Source organism: Camellia sinensis, chromosome 11, assembly GCF_055761805.1.
Source record: "Camellia sinensis isolate YWXY chromosome 11, ASM5576180v1, whole genome shotgun sequence".
NCBI lineage: Eukaryota > Viridiplantae > Streptophyta > Magnoliopsida > Ericales > Theaceae > Camellia > Camellia sinensis.
In genome coordinates this window covers 52,368,607-52,392,294 of record NC_138971.1, presented here as the reverse complement: position 1 = coordinate 52,392,294, position 23,688 = coordinate 52,368,607, and positions in this window count along the sequence as shown.

Here is a 23,688-nt window from a genome sequence, read left to right as displayed (position 1 = left end):
TCGCAGGGTCTTCCATGCCCTCTACACGCCTTTGTCTAAGGCCCTTCAAATCCTCGTCGAAAAAGGGCATCTCAAACCCCTCGAGCCTCGGCCTCTCTCGAGTCCTCTTCCAGCTAAGCATGATGGTACCCAGTACTGCGCATACCACCAGCAAACTGGTCACAGCACCGACAACTGCTTCCGTCTTCGTCATGAAGTACAGGATCTATTTGACAACGGGGTTGTCCTCCCGCCAAGTTCGGCGAAGTCCACCATCGCTGGGTCAGCAAGTTTCGAGGATAATATAAGAATGTGATCAGGGGATGAACCACCTGCGGGCGGCACTCAGTTTACTCCAAATGTGGCGTTTGGCACGTACCGTTTTGAGCATTTGGCGAAAGCTACATTTTGACTTGGGTATTGAGTCAATCTTGTTGTTTTTTTTTGAATCTGTCCTTTTGTTTTGAGTCAGTCTTTTCATACTGAGTCAGTTGAGGTCTGTCTTGTCGTATCGAGTCAGTCCTGTTATATAGAAGTCGGGTGATTCCGGGGGTGTTACTTCGGACATCACTTGCTTGTTTTGTGTTTGTCTTTTCGCTTTCTTTTGAGTCTGTTTCTGCCGAGGAGCCAGTTATGCCAACAGATCTCAATGAAACAGCAGTAGTTTTCACACTCTTGTGTTTGCTTCTGCCGTGCGCCAGTTGTGCCAGAAGATTTGAATGAAACGGAAATGCATCTCACCTGCTCTTTTGTGCCTTGAATTCATTACATTGACCTAAGTTTTTCAAAACCTTTTGAACACTGCGCTGAAAACGAAGAGGAAGGAATTCCTCAAGTTTTGCAAAAATTTGATCAATTGAGAGAAAGAGAGGCATGCTAAGCCCTTAATGAATGAAATCATGCTTGTTAGTGTGAGTACTGGGAAGGATCCTGGCTTGATCCAGATTGGTTCTACACTGTCTTCAGCGCGAGCGACTGTAGACACCCCATTTTTGACCGTCCTCAAGACTTGGACGTCACTGTTTGAACACTCGGTGATTATCCTTGTTTGTGTTCGTTTGGAGTTCCCCGAGGCCTCGGCTCGCGCGCCCCGCCTCAGGATCTCCGAACTTGACCGTTTAGTGTCCGGTTTTGCACCAAACACTTGTGTTTTGCCTTGGAAGGGCAGGGTAGGGCTTGTAGACCATCCCCACCCATCACCGGCAGTGGCTAGATGCCACCGGCTGGTTTTTGCTGCCACCGGCAAAATAGTTTGCCGGTCGGCACTATTTGTTGCCGGTCAGCACTTTTTTGTGCCGGTCGGCACTTTGTTTGGCCAAGATGGCATTTTTTGCCGGCCGATTGCTGTTCATCTGCTTTTGCAGATATTTTAGGACAGCTGTATAACTTTTTCTCCCCTCCATACACGTGTATGGAGGGATCTCCCTCTTGCAAAGCTTGTTGAATAAGCTTTACAAGAGGCTTATAGAGAGGGCTCTCTCTAAGGCTTGGAGAAGAGGGCTTTAGACATTTTAGAGAGAGAGAAGACAGAGGAGAGCTCTGGTTTTCTAGGGTTAGGGTTAGACACATTCACCTCTCTCTCTTTCCTTCTCATTTTGCACACTAGGTGTTTTGTGCCTTACTATTGCACACAAACACCTAGTGTTTCACCTTCCTCTAGGAGCTGAGGTTCTTTAGAGTGTGTTTTGGAGTTTTTGTCTTGGATTCAAGCTCAAGGAGGCCATTGGAGCATCTTTGTTGAAGAAGGCATCAAGGGTAAGAAACTAGTCCCTTTTTCCCTTATTTTTGCTTTGATTTTATACCTACCTTAGAGCTGTTTTTGTGCTTGTTGTATAACATAAAAAAGTTCTGTTTTTAAGCCCTCTTTGTTGTTTATTAAGAGTGTTTTGTTGTTTGAGGGTTGTTGACCACCCTTAGGCCTCAAAAGGCCTCATTTTGAGCCATTTTGTGCTAGCTTCGGGATTTTGGTGTTGAGGTCTCTTCACCACTGAAATCTTGAGGGATTTCAGTGGTGAAGATGATGCTTTGAAGTCCCAAGAAGGAGAGGGCCACCCCCTCTCCTTGTTGTCCTTGAAAAGGGCACATTTTGGCCTCTTAAAGAAGCCTATGCTTGAGTGTGTGTTGAGCATATTTGGTTTGTTTTTCATGCTTATATATCCATGATATAACATGATTTAAAGTTGGTTTTGGAACCTTATGCATGTTTAGCATAGTTGCCATGTAATGCCTTATTTGTGCCTTAACATGTTCTAGGTTGTTAGCCTTTGTTGGAGCATGTTTTAGGCTTGTATTTGTGAAGATTATATGCTTATTTTGCCATGTTTTAGATCTGTCCATAGTCGTTTGGGTCGATTTTAGCATGCATTATATAGCTCCTTTGTATTTGGGCTTGTTGGCCTTGAGTATGTGCATGTGTAGCATGCCATCTTTGCATCGTTTTGATGATGTGGAATCATCTTGCATGCTATTTCAGTCCCATTTCCATGCTTGTTTGATTGCCTTGCATGCCTCTTTAATGTTTTGAAAGCATGTGTTGCAATGCTCCATGTTTTGGCCATGGTGTATGCCTTTGTATTTGGGCCACTTAGATGCCATCTAAGGAGTCCTTTGGCCTTGTTTTAGCATGCTAAAAATCTGTTTTTAGTTGTTTAATGCATGCCATGTTCGGTCATGATAAGTGTAGTTCAATGCATTATTGATTTGCCTTGAACACTTGGACTATTTGTTGCATGTTTGACTTGATTTATAACTTGATTTGGCATCATTTTATAACATGATTTTAGGGCTCATGTTGCATGCTAATTAGTCCATGACTCCTCCTTTCAAGTGTGCTTGAATGTTGTTTGATTCATGCTTAAGTGTTGGTCCTTATGTGCATGTGTGTGTGCATGCCATTTAGCCCTCACCTTTTAGCACAATGGCTACTGTTTTAGGCCTATTTTAGAGTCGCCTAATTCATGTCTAAGTCCATCTTTGCACTCATTTGTATTGCCATATGCATGCTTGTGTGCTTGCATAAGTGTTTTGCCATGCCATGTTGCATCCTTAGCTTGTATGCCTAGGTTGCATTGCATCTTGCATGCATGCCTTGTTCCTTGAATTGGTGATAGGAATTGGGCCTAATTTGTTTGATTGGTGTGCATTGCATTTGAAACCAAAGTTGCATACTTGGTTCTTTGGGCCATCATGCATGGAAATGCGTGATTGGTGGTCCGAGAACCGAGGCACATGTCCCTTTGAGTCATCACAATGATAAGAGACATGTTTGGTGCATACATGCCTTGAAATATGCTGCCATGCCTTGTTTTGCCCTCTGTTGCTGTGAGTTGCAGGTTCTGCAGGAATACTCTGCCGACCGGCAGTGTAATGTGCCGACCGGCACTATTTTCTCTGCCGACAGCTTCAACTTTGTGCCGATGGCCATACAACACTGCCGGTGGAAGTTTCATTCAGCCGGTGATGATCCCCTCTGTCCAAGGATGTAGTCCTGAGGTTTTGACAGCCTCCAGAGGAGGAAAGGGAGGAAAACAGAGGCAGCTTGCGCATGGTGGCGCGTTTCCCGAGATGTTTTCCTGCTTTAATTAATTTGTTTAATTTGTTAATTAAATTAGTTAATTTGTAATATTAATTAGCTTGCGTAGTTAATTAGTTTGTAATATTTATTCGGTCCCTCCGAGCGAGGGCAAACTTGTAATAAGTGTGCGCGCGTGTGATGTATGTCTTCCAACCCCACTTCTTTCTTCCCTTTTATTTACCTGCTTATGATGGTAGATTAGGGCACATTTATTTTAGCATACCTTATGCTATGCATGCGTGCATTCATGCATCTGTTAACATGCACCGGGCTCGGTACATCATGCTAGACGCATTCGTATTTTCAAATTCCAAAATTGAATACATGAATTAGTTGGTTGCATATCGTATGCCATATCCAGGTTAACCGAGCCTAACTAAAATTGCACCTTGTATGTGTTGCATTAGGCAAAATAACATGAACTAGGACATGCATGTTTGCTAACTAGTTTACTGTTTTGGCACGGAGTACAATGTAAGTATTTTTGCTTTAGCATCCAGTATGCGTGTGAACGTTGCCATGACAGTATGATTACCATGAGGCTAGCTGCTTATGTGATATAACTGCTTGAATGCCTGTGGATGGAGGTTGAATTACCTAAATTGGAATAATGCATTAAAACTGTGAGTTTTAAGCCCACTAGATAGTGGCAAAATCATCTTTTCTAAAAGCCCACTTAAGGGTGGCAAAATCTGCATTTTAGCCTACTTGCGAGTAGCAAACAATTTTCAAAACAAACATGAAATGTTTTGTTCCAAATTGGGTGATTTGGTCTATACTTGTTTGCTGCGCGCACAACATAGTAATTCTAGGCTAATAACCGGATTAAGAACACATAACGTTTTCAAAAATGGATATCACGGTTAGTAGAGGCCGGTCTTCGGACCGGGCGAAAGGGGGTGCTCATAGCTGACCTTCCCCGATCGTACCTAAGCTCCCGAGCCGAGACAACTCCGGTGATGACGGACATGTGGCCTTCGGCACCGAGTCAGGGTTTCCTAAATTTCCCCATTTTAAAAATATTTAGGTGGCGACTCTGTATCTGGCAAAGCAGTCCATGTTTGGCACTTCTTTTCAAAAAAAAAATCTGTTTCTCAAAACGATTTGCCAGATTTGGACTCTTTGGTTCAAGATTAAGAACCGTGACACAAATCGAGTCCGAGCTGTAGCGCGAGGCCCCACGCGGGCGCGGCTACAGTTTCTGGCGACTCTGCTGGGGATTTTTTAGAGAGTTTGACTCGAACTCGTGATATCCTGTTTTGATCTCATTTATGTGTTTCTTTGCATTACATGTGCATTGGTGCGCCTAGGAACACAGTGTTTGCCATCTGCCATTCCTGAACGGTTTGCCGGAGGCTTGTCTTGTCAAGGCATGTCCATAAGGCTGACCGGCTATGGGCTCTGACAGCATGGGAACACAAACCCCAGTTTACCGGGGCACCCTTTTTGACCATTCGACCTAGTGCATATTCGGAATCCATAGTGACCATTCCAAGCTAGGACAGGTTGCTTACCCGATTATAGATTGTTTGAAACCGCTGCGTGCGTAGTGAAACCCTAGTTCCTGACAAAATAGGACAGGGAAACCCTACCCCAACATAGGGGTGTTTTGGCTCTCTCTTACTTGCTATGTGCTTTTAGAGTGTATCTCTACAGGAATGTACATACCAGTTTGCAAGTTTGGGGCATCAGGCCTAAGGGCATTGGTATCAGAATTTGAGAATCAGTTATCCGCGGGTATCAGATTCAGTATTTTGGGAACAGAAATCTGGGAACAGTGATCAGCAGTAGGGAACAGTTGTTCGGCTACACCCGTGTTTGATCAGTTTGGGCTGAAGTGCTGTCTGTTTTTCTTTCAGTTCAGAGAGTTGCAGAGTTGATACAGAACAACCAGTGTCCCCCCTTTGCGGAGGCAAGATTTATGGCGGCACAAAGTTCAGAAGAAATTGTGGTTATGACAGCCGCACCGGAGCAGGGAACCACTCCGCAGAATGAAGCCAGCATCAGTATGTCATATCCGCCCAGGTCGCCCGTTGTGCACCCGGTTTGGGCTCCCCAGTTATACCAGGCTCGTGAGCCCACCACCTTCGAATTGATGGGGATGATAGGCGATCTCCAAAGGTCTATGGCAGACCTCGCCTATGGAATGTCGGCTTCACCACCAGCGGCACCGTATGCCGGGAATTTTGTACCACAGGAGCCCCCGCTGCTGGGGCGGATTGTGATAGAGCTCAGCCAGCCAGAGGTGGCTTCCGGCTATAGCCACGATATGTCAGCACTAACCCCGACCCTCGATCAGGCTGAGGCCAAAGGAAAGGACAAGGCAAAGGAAGATGCCGACCCTATTGAACAACTGCTGTGGGCAGTCGAGGCTCTGAAGGCCAGAGGGATGAACAAGCAACAAACATCTGCAATAGTGACCAAAGCTATAGATGATGCTTTCCCCGCTCCAACCAAAGGCAGTTCAAGCCAGGCAGAAGACCGGGATGGGCCCCGTCATGCCCAAACAGTTCCTGTTGTTCCCAACCCTGCACCGGGAAAGGTTCAAAAAGCCAAGGCAGCGCCAGCTGATCCTTTCGCCAGCGCGTCTGGCAAGAATCCTCAAACTGCAAAGTACCTACCTCGAGGGCGCAGAGTCTTTCACGACCTCCACATGCCTTTGTCTAGGGCATTGTTGATATTGGCGAAGAATGGGCATCTTAAGCCTTTGGAGCCCCGACCGCTCCCGAAGAATCTCCCCGCCACCCATGATGCTACCTTGTACTGCGCGTACCATCAACAGTCCGGTCACAGCACCGATGGATGTTCCCGCCTTCGTCATGAAGTGCAGGATTTGATTGATAACAAGGTTATCCTACCACCCACCTCAGGCAAGCCCGTCACCACTCAGTTGTTGGATTTCGAGGGCTCAGATACTGCGAGTATGTAAAGTAAACCGCCTGCGGGCAACATTTGGTACCTTTTTGGATGAAGCGTCTGGCACGCATTTTTGAGCATCGGTGAAACCGAGTTTTGTAAATCCTGGCTTGGATATCGAGTCAGTCTTTTGTTTTGAGTCTGTCTCTCTGTCTTGAGTCAGTCTTTTTTGCTTAAGGGTCTGTCTTGTTGTATCGAGTCAGTCCCCGTTGTATATAATACCAGGTGATTCTGGGGTTGTTGCCTCGAACACCGTTTTGTTTTGTATTTATTATCTGTTTTTGTTTTGAGTCTGTCTCTACCGAGGGGCCAGTTGCACCAACAAAGCCGGTTCAAACAGCTGTTGCTATCTCAACCTTCATGCTTGCTTTCAGCATAAGTGCCAGAGAATTTGATTGGGCTGACAGTACATCTCGCCTGCTCTCCTGCGCGCCAAACTCATAGCATTAACCTAAGTTTTTTCAAAAAAAAAAAAAAACCTTTTTGAACACTGTGGTGATGAAAACGAAGAGGAAGGAATTCCTCAGGATTTGTAAAATTTTGATCATTTTGAGAGAAAGAGAGGCGTGCTGAGCCTTTTTATGAATGAAATCATGCTTGTCGGCGTGAGTACTGAGAAGGACCCTGGCCTGATCCAGATTGGTTCCACACTATCTTCGGCACGAGCGATTCGTCGCTTTCTTAAAAACTTTCAAAAACAAATATTTTACGCGGCCTTGTGAAGACCTGTGTGGAATCGTTCTTGAGATCGCGCAGCTTAGGATCGCTCTCAGCCTCAAGATTCAACCCGTTCCGACTTTGAACCCATTCAGACTGTTCAGAAAGTTCAACGGACAAACGCCATGAAAGGCCCGTGTGGCCAGTTTTGAGGTAGCCTTCGATCAAGAAGCATCAAGGCCGGATCAGAAGGAGTAGATCTCGCCGGGAGAAGCTCGTAGAGTAACCCTGATGGATTCTCCGCAAATCAGTGCAACAGCCGTTCTCCTGGACACAGAGAGGCTTCAATTTCAAAAAACCATTTGGCATGGACTTGCTACACTTTTACCCTTTGAGAGGCTCGCTGGGCCGAAAACCCGGAAGGGCGACCCAGGCAAAAGTTAGAGCAAGAGAAAAATACAAAATAAAAAAATACAAAAAGAAAGAAAAAAAAAAGAAGAAAGAAGAAAAGAAAAGCAAAAAAAAGAAAAGAAAAGAAAAAGAAACGAACAAAAGAAAATGAAAAGAAGCTCGCAAGGTCGAAAACCCGCATTGGGCACCTTGGCAAAAATAAGAGCCAAACAAAGTGAAGGTTAAAATACCCGAGTGGACCTTAACCGGAACTACGTAAGGCTTGATTCCCATGTTTGGGATACGTAGGCAACTTCATCATGAAGTCCAGCCCCCAACGCTTTCATAAGCGTCTCAGTCCATGCAATGGTTTCAATTTCGTTCCAAAGTCCAGTGGCCAACACCCTTCAAGGTGACTGTGTCCATATATGTGTTGTGACCGTCTTCGTCATCGCTGTGTCTAAGAACTCGACCACCGCCAATGAAGACTGTCTGTGGATTGCTGCGGCACCATCCCAAACAAGGGGCAACTTTCCGTTGCCACAAGCCGTCGTGAGACGCCATTCAGACTAGGGGCAACTTTCCGTTGCCTCCCACCCCCTTCAAACCAGGGGCAATTTTCCATTGCCTCCGATCCGAGGTTGCGCATCTCGAAGGGTAAGTTCCATGCTTGTTCAGCATCAGCTGTTTGAAAAATAGTTTTTGAAAATTTTTACTGAGGTTGACTATTTTCTCGAAAACTATTTCATTTTCCAAAATCGGACCATTGTCTTGGACCCAAAAAAGGAAAACTTTCAGTGCTTGCAGCTTGACTTGCATGTTTTTCAAATCAAAAATCGAACAAGTACGTTAATCCAACTCTCGTTTTGATCAAAACCGTTTTAGTAGAAGGCAAAAACGAAAAATGGTTAAAATGATGAACTAGGGGCACAGTTGAGCCAGGCGTTCTGTCTTTTCCCCGTCACCGACGTACTTGCCAGAAGAGCACTCTGCCTGCCAGAAGAAATAGCCGTGAGCTAGCGGTGTTGAGCATAAACCCGCACCTTTCCATTGATCCATCAATCACCCCGGGGAGGGATGAAAAATGAGAGAATGAAGAATAGAGAGGTGTGAGTTGAGAGAAAAGAGAGGAAAAGGAGTTTTGAGAGAAAAATCCGAGCTTGATAGCCGAGTGATGTGAGAATCACAAATGAGAAAGGGTGGGAAATAATACCCAGATTGAACTGGCTCCTCGTGGTCCGAGGTCCCCCATCTTCGGTTACGCGTCTGTGTGTCGTGTCTCTTTCATTTGACGGTCTCGTCTTTTGTTTTGAGTCTCTCCCGAGCGTGTCTCGTTGTGTTTAGGTCGTGTACCTCTTTGTTTGAGTCCTTTCCGCTCTGTTCAGTGGTAGGCTCGATATCCCGGTTTGAAAAACCCTCATTCGATTTCAAAAATCGCTTATGCTCAGAATGTTGTGCCATTCTCTACATTGGAACGTGTTCCGACTCCAACCGGTTCCATCTTTGAGGTCCGTCCTGTTAGATTGGGCTGTTTTGTTTGAGAATTGCAGTGTGCAGAATGAACTGAATGCTGTGTTTTGGGCTGTATGCAGATCAATCCCCAACAGAGTATGGGCTGTGTGTCTAAGAATCAGGCAGTGGGTTGCTTGGGTTGTTTTGGTTGTTGGCTGTTTAAGTTATCTGATTATTACAGTGCAAGTGTTCAATTTTCAGACAACCAATCAATTCCATTTACATTGAAGTGTAACATGATGAGATGTGATGCAATGCATGAAATGTGTGAATGTAAACACTTTTTCAGATAAAAAGTCTGTTTCATTTCACTATCTTTTCAAATGTACAAGTTTTGGAAACAAAAATCTGCCTGCGGCAGTACAAGGTAATCTATCTACCAACCAAAGAGAAAAGTACAAGGAAAGAAAGAAAAGATAGCAAAGATCTGCATCTATGTCCAGCAACTCCAAGGGCCGTCAGTCCGTCCTAGTCCTCTTCCTGGACGAAGGTCCAGGGGCATCGACAGCGTCGTCGTCAGAGCCTGAGCTAGAACCGTCTCCGGTCTCCTCCTCCGATGACTCTGCCTCCACCTCTGACTCCTCGTCGTCGTCCGGGACTGGAGCCCGCGAGCTGCTCCCGACGTGAGTACGCCCTCCCCTGGTACGGGGAAATATCCTGCCCTCCTCATCTCTCCCCCGAGCAGGGACAGAAGGTCTAGCTGGAGCACCTCCCGCCATGGGAATCTGGAAGGGAGGCTGAAAAAGTACACAAAAAGTGAAATGCATCAGTATACTGTAGACAGTTTATCAGTGCAGAATGCAGTGTATGGATACAGTGTATGAATGCCGTGAGCAGTTTATCAGTACAGAGTACAATGCAGAATGCAGTGTATGCAGTGTTCAGATACTGTGAGATCAGTGTGTCAGGTGTTGTGCCGTGAATCAGATTATGCGAAGCAGTGTATGAATGGTTTGAGGCCAGTGTCAGAAGGACATACCGGTATGCTGTAGACGGCTAGGAGGTCAAATGTCCGCTGGAGCATCCCCATCATCGAGGCATTCATCGCCAACGACTGACGGGTGTACTCAGAAGAAGCCTGCAAAGGTATCAGATGCATTAGTATTCTGTGGAATATCAGTAAACTGAAATGAAATAACTGTACGAAGTGCAGTGATACATACCGGCGGAAGGTCGGGGATGTCAGTGAACTCATGCCCAGCCGGTGGAGGGGCGAAGGGGATCTGATAGGTCGCCCCACCCTGCCCCTGGAAAGTCAGCACAGCGGGCAGGGCAGGCCACCCAGCTCCTCGTCCACCCCGCACTCCGCCCCTGCCACGGACCCGGGCCCTCCTCGAAGATCCGGCCCCTACTCCTGCTCCGGCCCCAGCCGCCGATGCTACAGGCCTGGCCCCCCCTGCTCGATGGCCGCTCAAAGGTCGCATCAGGTACGTCCGCACATACTCCTGATAGTCGCCGGTGCCTCGGAAGCCGGCCTCCTCCCAGCCGATGGAGTAATCATCCAACTGCTCAGTGGTCAGCCCCTCGGTCTCCCTCATCTCTGCAGGAGGGTGAGCCGGGACTATCTGCTCAGGTAACCCGCGGGTCTGGCGTAGAAAACGCTCCCCCAGGTACCAAGCCCGACAGACCGGGCCCTCCAGCAAAATCCGGAAACGCGAGGTCTCCTCAGCACCAGGGAACCGACCCCGCATCGCCGACGGCAGCGAAGCCCATGGCAGCCATGTGATCTGAAAGTAACAGACAGTTTGTTATCTACTGTTATTGAAATATGCAGTGGGAAAGCGAAGCTAAACGAACTGAAAGTAAAGCATACCTCTGTGGGGGTGATGGTGTCGAAATATCGGCGGAAGAAGCCGAATGTCTCCCGAGGTCGCCGGGTGCATCCCCCGTCAAAGCGACTCGAGAAAGGAACAGCCGGAGGAGGCTCCGCAACTGGCACAGGTGCAAGCCTAGGGAAGTAGGCATAAACCCACAACTGCAAAACAGATGTCAGTATGACCATCAGATAAAGCAGGATATACAGAATGAAGCAGAAATGGCAGAGCCGTGTGTTGAGCCGTGTATTGTGTACAGTGTGAACAGTATACAGTCAGTGTAAGGCAGAATGTATGTGTGTGCCGTGTGTACAGTATACAGCAAGTCTAAGGCAGACTACAGTGTGTGCAGTGTACAGGGTACAGAAAGTACGAGACAGAAAGGAAAAGCGGAGAAGGAATGTACCTCCCAAGCTCGCCAGTAGCCTCCAAGCAGCTGGCCGCTGCCACGAGAAGCCGAGCTCATATAGCCGTACAGGGTGGCCAGAGCAGCGCCGCCCCAGTCGTAGTGCAAGATGTCTCGGACGTCCACCAGTGCACTGAGAAGGCAGAGAGGCACGGTGTTCGCCCGGTCGGCGAAGATAGTAGTCCCGAACAGGAACATGAGGAAGCCCCGAGCATACCTCTCCACGTCCTCCTCGGTCATCTGAGTCTCCTCCCCCAATGCGGGCAGGACCCTGAACTGTGCCTCGAACCAGGAATAGCGGACGAAGCCTGGGCGAGCTAGCGGAGGGGCCTCCCCCAGTAAATGAACCTGAGCGGCGGTCCACTCATCCATCGCTGTGTCGAAGGGGATCGGATCACCCCCTACCCCGATGCCTGTGAGCATCGAGAAGTCATGAGGGGTCATCGTCATATCCCCTGTAGCAGAGAAATGGAAAGAATCGGTGGTGTCCCACCACCTCTCCGCCAAAGCAGCAAGGAGAGGTCTGCATGTGGAGAGCCTAGAGAGTCCTCGGCAGAAGGTGCCGAAGCCCGCCCGATCCACGATGCGTCGGACCGCATCAGGGAGCTCGTCATACCACTCCCGCGCACCAGTATTCCCATACCCGCGAATGGTATGGGAACCCTCCTGTAAACAGAAAACAACAATTGCAGGACAACATTCAAAATGCAATTTTGAAAAGACAGATATGGCATGTATGCAAGTTTGTCAGATTCAGGCAGATACCGGATGCCGGTGTGCTTATAGAAAATACGTGTGCTGTGTCAGCGTGTTTGGGCGTTTCAGAACAGATGTGGCATGTGTGCAAATCGAACAGATTCAGACAAATACTGGGTACCAGTGTGTGTGCAGCAGAATACAGTAAGTACAGTGTGTTTGAGTAATTCAGGGCTAGTGCAGTGTGTGTGCATGTGTCAGTCTCAAGCAGATATCAGTTGTATGTATGTTTACAGTCAACTACGGTCTACGGCAATATCAGATTTCAGCAATTAAAGAATACAGCTAACTATGGCAGTTTTGTATCCTACATTGCAGAAAGTAAAGCAGAAGATGAAGAGTTACCTCGGGAGTGCCGAATGAAAGGTGGGAGGTAGGCTCGCGTAGCAGTAACTCAGGGGGCGCGTACCTCTCGAAGCTCCGGAACTGACGCAGGCCGTCAGGGGGCAGAACGTGGATCGCCGGCCGGTAGGTCGCCGGGTCGAACGGGCGCTCGCTCAGTGGTAAGAGCTCGACCCCGGGATCCATCTCGTGGTCCGGGGGAGTCCCGCCACGTGGAATGTCATCCGCCATGAAGAGAGTGGTGTGAAAATGGCCGGAAAAGGAAAACCGAGCCGGAATACGAAGAGTCAACTGAAAAGTCAACTCCCGAGAGGGTCGGAAATGGCCGAGGAGGCCGGAATGTGAAGAGGCACGGAAATGAAGAGGAAAGTGAGAGGAACAAACCCCGAGAAGGCGAGAACGCCGAACGAGGCGCCGAAACGAGAATGTGATCGGTGGAAAATGTCCGAAACGCGAAGAGAAACGCGAATCCGACGACGAAACGGGCGTAGAACGCGAAGAAACGGGCGAAAAATGAGACAGAAGCACTCTAGAGAGAGAGGGCAAGAATTTTCGGCGGTGGAAAAGTGAAGAATAGGGTTTTCAAGCCCTATTTTATAATGCCCGAAGTGAAAAGACAAAACTGCCCCGATTCAGCAACTGTTTGCCGGTCGACAATGTTTTGTGCCGGCCGGCACTTTTTTGTGCCGATAGAATTATTTTTGTGCCGATGGCCAGCCGGTGGCCTCCCCTTTCGGCCGGTGGGGTTCCCACAGCCTTGTTTAGGCCATTTGAGTTGTTTTGGGTCTTCATAGCTGAAGAAAGTGCAAGAAAGTGCATCTCCGACGCTCAACCGGCCTCCGTTTTGACCGCAGACCGTGTCTCCATTGCGTGGCACTCGAATTCATGCAAGGTGTATCCTTTTTGTATCCTTTTTTAAATTCACAAGTTGCCCCATGTGTGTTGCACGAGTTCATCACACTACTTCGGTGCATTACATTGCGCTGTCATGCGCCACACATTTGCATTGTTATGCACGTGTTACATGCGTTGCAACACGCACCCCTTTGCATTATCGTGCACATTTCTCATGCATCATCATTGCATTTCCATTCCATGCATTGTCATGCATTCTGGAATACGTGCGTTGTTGCGCATTCAAGCCCATTTACACTCCGTGTGGCCTGCGTGTCGCACTGCGCATCGCACTGTTTTGTGCATTTCAAACCTCGCGCTGTTCTGCGCATCGCACTGTTTTGTGCATTTCAAAATTGTTCGCGCTGTTCTGCGCATCGCACTGTTTTGTGCATCACATTTTCTTCGCGCTGTTCTGCGCATCGCACTGTTTTGTGCATTGCATTTGTTCGCGCTATCTTGCGCACTTTACTTGCACTTGTTAGTGCATTGCATTTTCTTCGCGCTGTTCTGCGCATCGCACTGTTTTGTGCATTGCATTTGTTCGCGCTATCTTGCGCACCTTACTTGCACTTGTTAGTGCATTGAATTGTTCGCGCTGTTCTGCGCATCGCACTGTTTTGTGCATTGCATTGTTCGCGCTGTTCTGCGCATCGCACTGTTTTGTGCATTACATTGTTCGCGCTGTTCTGCGCATTGCACTGTTTTGTGCATTTCAAACCTCGCGCTGTTCTGCGCATTGCACTGTTTTGTGCATTTCAAAATTGTTCGCGCTGTTTTGCGCATCTCATTGCATTTTGCATGCATTCCATCGCACTGTCCTGTGCACTCGCGTTGCCTAACGCATTGCGCTATCTTGCGCATCATACCATCGTGCAATGTACGGTCTGGCGAGACCTTAAACGCGCACGGTCTGGCGAGACCTTAAACACGCACGGTCTGGCGAGACCTTAAACATGCATGGTCTGGCGAGACCTTAAACACGTACGGTCTAGGAGACCTTAAATCCTTGGAAGGTGTAAGACCTTTAGTGTTCGCATTGTCGTGCACTTCGAGAGCCGCGTGTTGTCGCGCATTCCATGCAACATGCATCACTTGCATCATTTGCATTTCAGAAAAAAACAAAACAAAAAAAGCATGCATTGTCATGCATACATTTTGCATCCCGGTCTAGGAGACCTTAAATCCTCTGAAGGTGCAATTCCTTCGGTGTTTGTCGTGCCCGAACGACTTTCGGTGGTCTGGTAAAGCCACCTGTTTGTGCTTGCGATGAGTTCCTAGAAGACCAACTGGGACGGTGGAAACTAGAGTTCGAACGGCTTATGCCTAGAACGCAAAGGTTCGGGAGTTCCGAGACTAAAGTCTGGTTTAAATACCCAGAGGTTTACCCTCGGCTTGAAATCTGTATGGAAGCCCCATAGGTTGAGGCGGCATGTCTACGCCTCAGTCCTGGATACTGAACCAACCTAGTATATCACCCTGTTGGTAAGATAGGGAAAGTTGCATCATAGTGCATTGTCATGCATTTGCATTGTAGATTGCATGCATTCATTGCATCGCCTTCCGCCTATGGCTTGCGCCTTTCCAGGTTGAGCTTGGTCTGGTATGTGTCCTTACATTTCATGTTAGAACACAGTTCTGTATGTGTATCGCGCCGATTCCACGTTGATATGTTGGTTGAGGGTTGCGGCACCTTTTCTGTGTTACACATGGCTCGTATGTATGCATGCCTTTCCTAGGCAAGATTTGGTTTGGCTTGTATGCCATATCCATTGTATCCATTCCATTGCATATTTGTAGATATTGCATTGTAGATTGCATGCATTCATTGCATCACCTTCCGCCTAATGGCTTGCGCCTTTCCAGGTTGAGCTTGGTCTGGTATGTGCCCTTACTTTTCATGTTAAAACACAGTTCTGTATGTGTATCGCGCCGATTCCACGCTGGTATGTTGGTTGAGGGTTGCGGCACCTTTTCTGTGTTACACATGGCTCGTATGTATGCATGCCTTTCCTAGGCAAAATTCGGTTTGGCCTGCGTGCCATATCTATCCATTACATTGTAGTGTAATTTTTGCATCCGGCATTAGGATCGTAGTCCTTTCTCCAGCGGGTTGTTTCCCCACTTATGTCAATTCCACCCAATACTTGTTCTTGCGTCTGTCTACAATACTCATAGTTCAGTTGACCGTTCTATGGTAGACAGACTTGTTACCTCCATCAATCTATTTGACATAGGTGTGGTTTCGAACCGCTCGTGATTGGATCACGATTCAATTGCTTTGCATGTAGCTTGCATTGTTTCAATTACATTGCATCTGCATTTGCATTGTTTATACATTGTTTTGTATATATCGCATATCGTTTTGCATCCACATTTGCATTGTCATGCATGTTGCTAACAATATTGTACCTGTTAAGTTTGTTTTCTTTTCAGGCACGATATTGTATGTACGGTTCATTTGAAGCTGGTGCAACCAGACGAGCCGCACAGGTATTGTATCTCCCGAGTGAGACGTATTGAGAATTCCATAATTCTCTTACATCCTTTCTGCATTGTAGTGTAGTTTGGTATGCTAGCTTAAAATTGCCGCATGTTTGCTTCATTACAGCTTTCTTTGCATGATCATAAGTTATGCTCGGCTCCGTGCATTGTCTTGCATTTTGCCCCTGCCTTCGGGCGCATATCTTATTTGTATTGCATGTTTGTCTAAGTCTTCGGCCTTGTCAAAAATGGGTCGTCTCTGGGCTTTGACATTCACTCCCGTCATTGTTATGACTTTCGAGTTCTGTCAAAGAGGGGCAACTGTAGACACCCCATTTTTGACCGTCCTCAAGACTTGGACGTCACTGTTTGAACACTCGGTGATTATCCTTGTTTGTGTTCGTTTGGAGTTCCCCGAGGCCTCGGCTCGCGCGCCCCGCCTCAGGATCTCCGAACTTGACCGTTTAGTGTCCGGTTTTGCACCAAACACTTGTGTTTTGCCTTGGAAGGGCAGGGTAGGGCTTGTAGACCATCCCCACCCATCACCGGCAGTGGCTAGATGCCACCGGCTGGTTTTTGCTGCCACCGGCAAAATAGTTTGCCGGTCGGCACTATTTGTTGCCGGTCAGCACTTTTTTGTGCCGGTCGGCACTTTGTTTGGCCAAGATGGCATTTTTTGCCGGCCGATTGCTGTTCATCTGCTTTTGCAGATATTTTAGGACAGCTGTATAACTTTTTCTCCCCTCCATACACGTGTTTGGAGGGATCTCCCTCTTGCAAAGCTTGTTGAATAAGCTTTACAAGAGGCTTATAGAGAGGGCTCTCTCTAAGGCTTGGAGAAGAGGGCTTTAGACATTTTAGAGAGAGAGAAGACAGAGGAGAGCTCTGGTTTTCTAGGGTTAGGGTTAGACACATTCACCTCTCTCTCTTTCCTTCTCATTTTGCACACTAGGTGTTTTGTGCCTTACTATTGCACACAAACACCTAGTGTTTCACCTTCCTCTAGGAGCTGAGGTTCTTTAGAGTGTGTTTTGGAGTTTTTGTCTTGGATTCAAGCTCAAGGAGGCCATTGGAGCATCTTTGTTGAAGAAGGCATCAAGGGTAAGAAACTAGTCCCTTTTTCCCTTATTTTTGCTTTGATTTTATACCTACCTTAGAGCTGTTTTTGTGCTTGTTGTATAACATAAAAAAGTTCTGTTTTTAAGCCCTCTTTGTTGTTTATTAAGAGTGTTTTGTTGTTTGAGGGTTGTTGACCACCCTTAGGCCTCAAAAGGCCTCATTTTGAGCCATTTTGTGCTAGCTTCGGGATTTTGGTGTTGAGGTCTCTTCACCACTGAAATCTTGAGGGATTTCAGTGGTGAAGATGATGCTTTGAAGTCCCAAGAAGGAGAGGGCCACCCCCTCTCCTTGTTGTCCTTGAAAAGGGCACATTTTGGCCTCTTAAAGAAGCCTATGCTTGAGTGTGTGTTGAGCATATTTGGTTTGTTTTTCATGCTTATATATCCATGATATAACATGATTTAAAGTTGGTTTTGGAACCTTATGCATGTTTAGCATAGTTGCCATGTAATGCCTTATTTGTGCCTTAACATGTTCTAGGTTGTTAGCCTTTGTTGGAGCATGTTTTAGGCTTGTATTTGTGAAGATTATATGCTTATTTTGCCATGTTTTAGATCTGTCCATAGTCGTTTGGGTCGATTTTAGCATGCATTATATAGCTCCTTTGTATTTGGGCTTGTTGGCCTTGAGTATGTGCATGTGTAGCATGCCATCTTTGCATCGTTTTGATGATGTGGAATCATCTTGCATGCTATTTCAGTCCCATTTCCATGCTTGTTTGATTGCCTTGCATGCCTCTTTAATGTTTTGAAAGCATGTGTTGCAATGCTCCATGTTTTGGCCATGGTGTATGCCTTTGTATTTGGGCCACTTAGATGCCATCTAAGGAGTCCTTTGGCCTTGTTTTAGCATGCTAAAAATCTGTTTTTAGTTGTTTAATGCATGCCATGTTCGGTCATGATAAGTGTAGTTCAATGCATTATTGATTTGCCTTGAACACTTGGACTATTTGTTGCATGTTTGACTTGATTTATAACTTGATTTGGCATCATTTTATAACATGATTTTAGGGCTCATGTTGCATGCTAATTAGTCCATGACTCCTCCTTTCAAGTGTGCTTGAATGTTGTTTGATTCATGCTTAAGTGTTGGTCCTTATGTGCATGTGTGTGTGCATGCCATTTAGCCCTCACCTTTTAGCACAATGGCTACTGTTTTAGGCCTATTTTAGAGTCGCCTAATTCATGTCTAAGTCCATCTTTGCACTCATTTGTATTGCCATATGCATGCTTGTGTGCTTGCATAAGTGTTTTGCCATGCCATGTTGCATCCTTAGCTTGTATGCCTAGGTTGCATTGCATCTTGCATGCATGCCTTGTTCCTTGAATTGGTGATAGGAATTGGGCCTAATTTGTTTGATTGGTGTGCATTGCATTTGAAACCAAAGTTGCATACTTGGTTCTTTGGGCCATCATGCATGGAAATGCGTGATTGGTGGTCCGAGAACCGAGGCACATGTCCCTTTGAGTCATCACAATGATAAGAGACATGTTTGGTGCATACATGCCTTGAAATATGCTGCCATGCCTTGTTTTGCCCTCTGTTGCTGTGAGTTGCAGGTTCTGCAGGAATACTCTGCCGACCGGCAGTGTAATGTGCCGACCGGCACTATTTTCTCTGCCGACAGCTTCAACTTTGTGCCGATGGCCATACAACACTGCCGGTGGAAGTTTCATTCAGCCGGTGATGATCCCCTCTGTCCAAGGATGTAGTCCTGAGGTTTTGACAGCCTCCAGAGGAGGAAAGGGAGGAAAACAGAGGCAGCTTGCGCATGGTGGCGCGTTTCCCGAGACGTTTTCCTGCTTTAATTAATTTGTTTAATTTGTTAATTAAATTAGTTAATTTGTAATATTAATTAGCTTGCGTAGTTAATTAGTTTGTAATATTTATTCGGTCCCTCCGAGCGAGGGCAAACTTGTAATAAGTGTGCGCGCGTGTGATGTATGTCTTCCAACCCCACTTCTTTCTTCCCTTTTATTTACCTGCTTATGATGGTAGATTAGGGCACATTTATTTTAGCATACCTTATGCTATGCATGCGTGCATTCATGCATCTGTTAACATGCACCGGGCTCGGTACATCATGCTAGACGCATTCGTATTTTCAAATTCCAAAATTGAATACATGAATTAGTTGGTTGCATATCGTATGCCATATCCAGGTTAACCGAGCCTAACTAAAATTGCACCTTGTATGTGTTGCATTAGGCAAAATAACATGAACTAGGACATGCATGTTTGCTAACTAGTTTACTGTTTTGGCACGGAGTACAATGTAAGTATTTTTGCTTTAGCATCCAGTATGCGTGTGAACGTTGCCATGACAGTATGATTACCATGAGGCTAGCTGCTTATGTGATATAACTGCTTGAATGCCTGTGGATGGAGGTTGAATTACCTAAATTGGAATAATGCATTAAAACTGTGAGTTTTAAGCCCACTAGATAGTGGCAAAATCATCTTTTCTAAAAGCCCACTTAAGGGTGGCAAAATCTGCATTTTAGCCTACTTGCGAGTAGCAAACAATTTTCAAAACAAACATGAAATGTTTTGTTCCAAATTGGGTGATTTGGTCTATACTTGTTTGCTGCGCGCACAACATAGTAATTCTAGGCTAATAACCGGATTAAGAACACATAACGTTTTCAAAAATGGATATCACGGTTAGTAGAGGCCGGTCTTCGGACCGGGCGAAAGGGGGTGCTCATAGCTGACCTTCCCCGATCGTACCTAAGCTCCCGAGCCGAGACAACTCCGGTGATGACGGACATGTGGCCTTCGGCACCGAGTCAGGGTTTCCTAAATTTCCCCATTTTAAAAATATTTAGGTGGCGACTCTGTATCTGGCAAAGCAGTCCATGTTTGGCACTTCTTTTCAAAAAAAAAATCTGTTTCTCAAAACGATTTTCCAGATTTGGACTCTTTGGTTCAAGATTAAGAACCGTGACACAAATCGAGTCCGAGCTGTAGCGCGAGGCCCCACGCGGGCGCGGCTACAGCGACTGGTCGCTTTCTTAAAAGATTTCAAAAAATATTTTGCGCGGTCTTGCGAAGACCTGTGTAGAATCGCTCTTGAGATTGTGCAGCTTAGGATCGCTCTCAGCCTCGAAACTCGACCCCTCTGCTTTCAAAACCTTGAACTCGAATTCAGAACGTTCAACGGTCAACTGCAATGTGAGGCCTGTGTGGCCAGATTCAAAGCAGCCCGTGAATTAGCGGCAACAAAGTCAGATCAAGAAGCTTGCGAAGCTAGATCAGGAGCACCCCTCGAACTAGGGGCAAGAATTTCAAATGTGCTCAAAGAGTCCAAGATGAAGATCGGCAAGAATGCCAAACCCCAGAAGGGAGGAAAGAAGAAGACATTGTTGAAGGACAACCGAGTTCCTATCCACAAACACTAGGGGCAAATTCACCCTCCATTGGATGGACTCTTGCATCGTCAGCGAACAACAGCCATTCTCCTGGATTCAGATGACTTCAGGATCTCAAAATCATTTGACATGGACAAAGCTATACTTTTACCCTTGAGAGGCTCGCTGGGCCGAAAACCCGGAAGGGTGGCCCAGGCAAAAGTTAGAGCAAGAAAAGAAGAAAAAGAACAAAAAAAGAGAAGAACAAAAGAACAAAAAAGAAAGATGCAAAGAAAAGAACAAAAAAAGAAAATCAAGAAAGAAATGAAAAGAATTGAAAAGAAAAGAAAAGAAAAACAAAGCTCGCAAGGTTGAAAACCTGCAACAGGCGCCTTGGCAAAAGTTAGAGCATAAAAATGAGAGGTTAAATACCCGAGTGTACCTTAACCCCGAACTACGTGAGGCTTGATTCCCATCTTTGAGATATGTAGGCAACTTCATCCTGAAGTCCAGCCGTAAAACAATTCGATTGTGTCCATGCGATGGTTCTGGTCATCTTTGTCTTCTCTGTATCTGAGGATTTGGTTGTGTTCGTCACTCTGAGGACGGCCTACAATGCGCTGCGGTGCCATCCAAACAAGGGGCAACTTTCCGTTGCCATTCAATGCGCCGCGGTGCCGTTCAAACAAGGGGCAACTTTCCGTTGCCATGCAGTTCCCCTCAAGCAAGAGGCAATTTTCCTTCGAATCTGAAGTTGTGCATCTCAAGAGCGGGTTCCGTGCTCGTTGAGCAGTGGCCGTTTGCAAAAATAGTTTTTGAGAATTTTTAATGAAGTTGACTAATTTTCTATCAAAAATTATTTCATTTTTCCAAAACTGGACCATTTCTTGGACCCCAAAAAGGGAAAATTTTCAATGCTCACAGCCTAACTTACATGATTTCAAATCAGAAAATCGAACAAGCGCGTTAATCTAACTCTCATTTTGATCAAAATTGTTTTAGAAAGCCAAAACAAAAAAATGGTCAAATTAATGAACTAAGGGCACAGTTGAGTCAGGCTTCCTGTCTTTTCCTCGTTGTCAATGCATTTGCCAGAAAAGGCACTCTACTTGCCAGAAAGGGCATCGTATTCGCCAGAAGAGGGCACAACTGAAGTTAACAGAAAAGGGTTGAAAGCTCTCAATATCCTCCAAGCAGCGAGGTATCAACCCAAGTGCAAAGCACGAACTGGAATGATCTGATCACGTCCAAACTCCCCGGTGGAGCATCATCAACCAATGTCAATTACAGATCTGCTGCACATCCAGCCGCATCACAACCCCTCTGTAGGAGAAACTCACTGTTGTGAACAAGAAAAAGAATCTATCGGAATGCTAGGGGCAAGAGCCCGCAACTTTCTGTTTGTCCATCAACCACCCAGGGGAGGGATAAAAAATGAGAGATTGAAGAATAGAGAGATGTGCGCTGAGAGAAAAAGTGAGAAAAGGGTTTTTTCAGAAAAACAGAGCCTGAGGACCGAGTGATGTGAGAATCACAAATGAGAAAGGGTGGGAAACTATACCCAGAGAAACTAGCTCCTCGTGCACCGAGAGGTCTCTCGCCTTTGTAACACAGCTGAGTGTTGTGTTTGTGCGTTTTGTTTGTCTCGTTTCTTGTTTTAAGTCGTTTGAGTGTCAACAAATGTGTTTAGGTCATTTTACCTTGTTTTTCCTTTGTTGAGTTGTGTTAGGTCGTTCTACCATTGTTTTCCATTGTTGAGTCGTTTTGGCTGTGGTCAGTTGTAGGCTCAATACCCGGTTGAGAACCCATTTCTCATTTCAATTTCAAAAATCGTTTTGTGCTCAGAGTGCCGTGTCGTTCTCCACATTTGTGCAAATCAGGATTGGTTCTTTCATAAAGCCGCGGGATTCAACCCAGGTCATATGAAAACAGTAAAACCAAGACCCATCTGAAGCTATGAAAGTTCCAGGCTACGAAGCAAAATAAAAGAGGGAAAATATCGGGCATCTGAGATTGTTTCAACTTCTGCAAGTTTCGTCATTGCATCCTGTATGTCCAGAATGAGCAGTGTCTTGTATGAGCTGTGTGCCGAATAAACAAAATACTGTGTTATGGGCTGTCTGTTCAGAATGAGCTGTGTGCCGAATAAACCAAATACTGTGTTATGGGCTGTGAGTTCAGAATGAGTTGTGTTTAGAACGGACCGTGTGTTCAGAATCAGCGGTGTCCTGCGTGAGCCGTATGTTCCAAAATAAGTAGAATATTGTGTTATGAGCTGCGTGTTCAGAATAAGCAGTATGCCGATACGAACTGTGCGTTTAAAGTGAACAGAATACTGTGTTGACTGTTTCACTGTTTCAAGCCAGAATGGCGATCAGAAGTGCTCTCCCTGAGTACCGTTCCTCGTCAGAGTAAAGCGGTTTAGCGCCACTCACTCCATGAGGTGCTTTCTAGAGTGCCGCTTTGTCTATTCATTGCATTCCCTAAACATCATGCTCTACATTGCTTGTAACATGTATTGTATCATCGCACTTGTTGCGTTTATTTGCATCTTGTGTTATCTTATATCCTTTTGCGTCGTGCAACATTTAGGATCGTTGTCCTCCGAGACTCAACTTAGGTTGCGTGGAACACGCTCCCGAGTTGTTTACCTCTTCTCACGATTTCAGCGTGGTTTAAGTGTCCCGTTCCTTACGCGATTTCAGCGTGTTTGGAATTTATCTTAGGTTGCGTTGTGTGCACACCTGGGCGGTTGTTGTTTGGACCTCCTCTCACGATTTCAGCGTGGTTTGAGTGTTCCATTCCTTACGCGTTTTCAGCGTGTTTGGAATTCATCTCAGGTTACGTTGTGTATGTACCTGGGCAGTTGTTTTCGGACCACTTCTCACGATTTCAGCGTGGTTTGAGTGTCCCCTTCCTCACACGATTTCAACGTGTTTGGATTTTATCTCAGGTTGCGTTATGCGCGTACGTGGGCAGTTGTTGTTTGGACCTCCTCTCACGATTTCAGCGTGGTTTGAGTGTCCCTTTCCTCACACGATTTCAGCGTGTTTGGATTTTATCTCAGGTTGCGTTGTGCGCGCACGTGGGCGGTTGTTGTTTGGACCTCCTCTCACGATTTAAGCGTGGTTTGAGTGTCCCTTTCCTCACACGATTTCAGCGTGTTTGGAATTTATCTCAGGTTGCGTTGTGCGCGCACCTGGGCAGTTGTTGTTTGGACCTCCTCTCACGATTTCAGCGTGGTTTGAGTGTCCCGTTCCTTACACAATTTCAGCGTGTTTGGAATTTATCTCAGGTTGCGTTGTGCGCACACCTGGGCGGTTGTTGTTTGGGCCTCCTCTCACGATTTCAGCGTGGTTTGAGTATCCCGTTCCTTACGCGATTTCAGCGTGTTTGGAATTTATCTCAGGTTGCTGTAGACGTCCCCGAACGCCCCGGGAGGAACGAGCTCCCGTTCCGTTCATATTTGGGGTCACTACAGCTCAGGACTCTCAA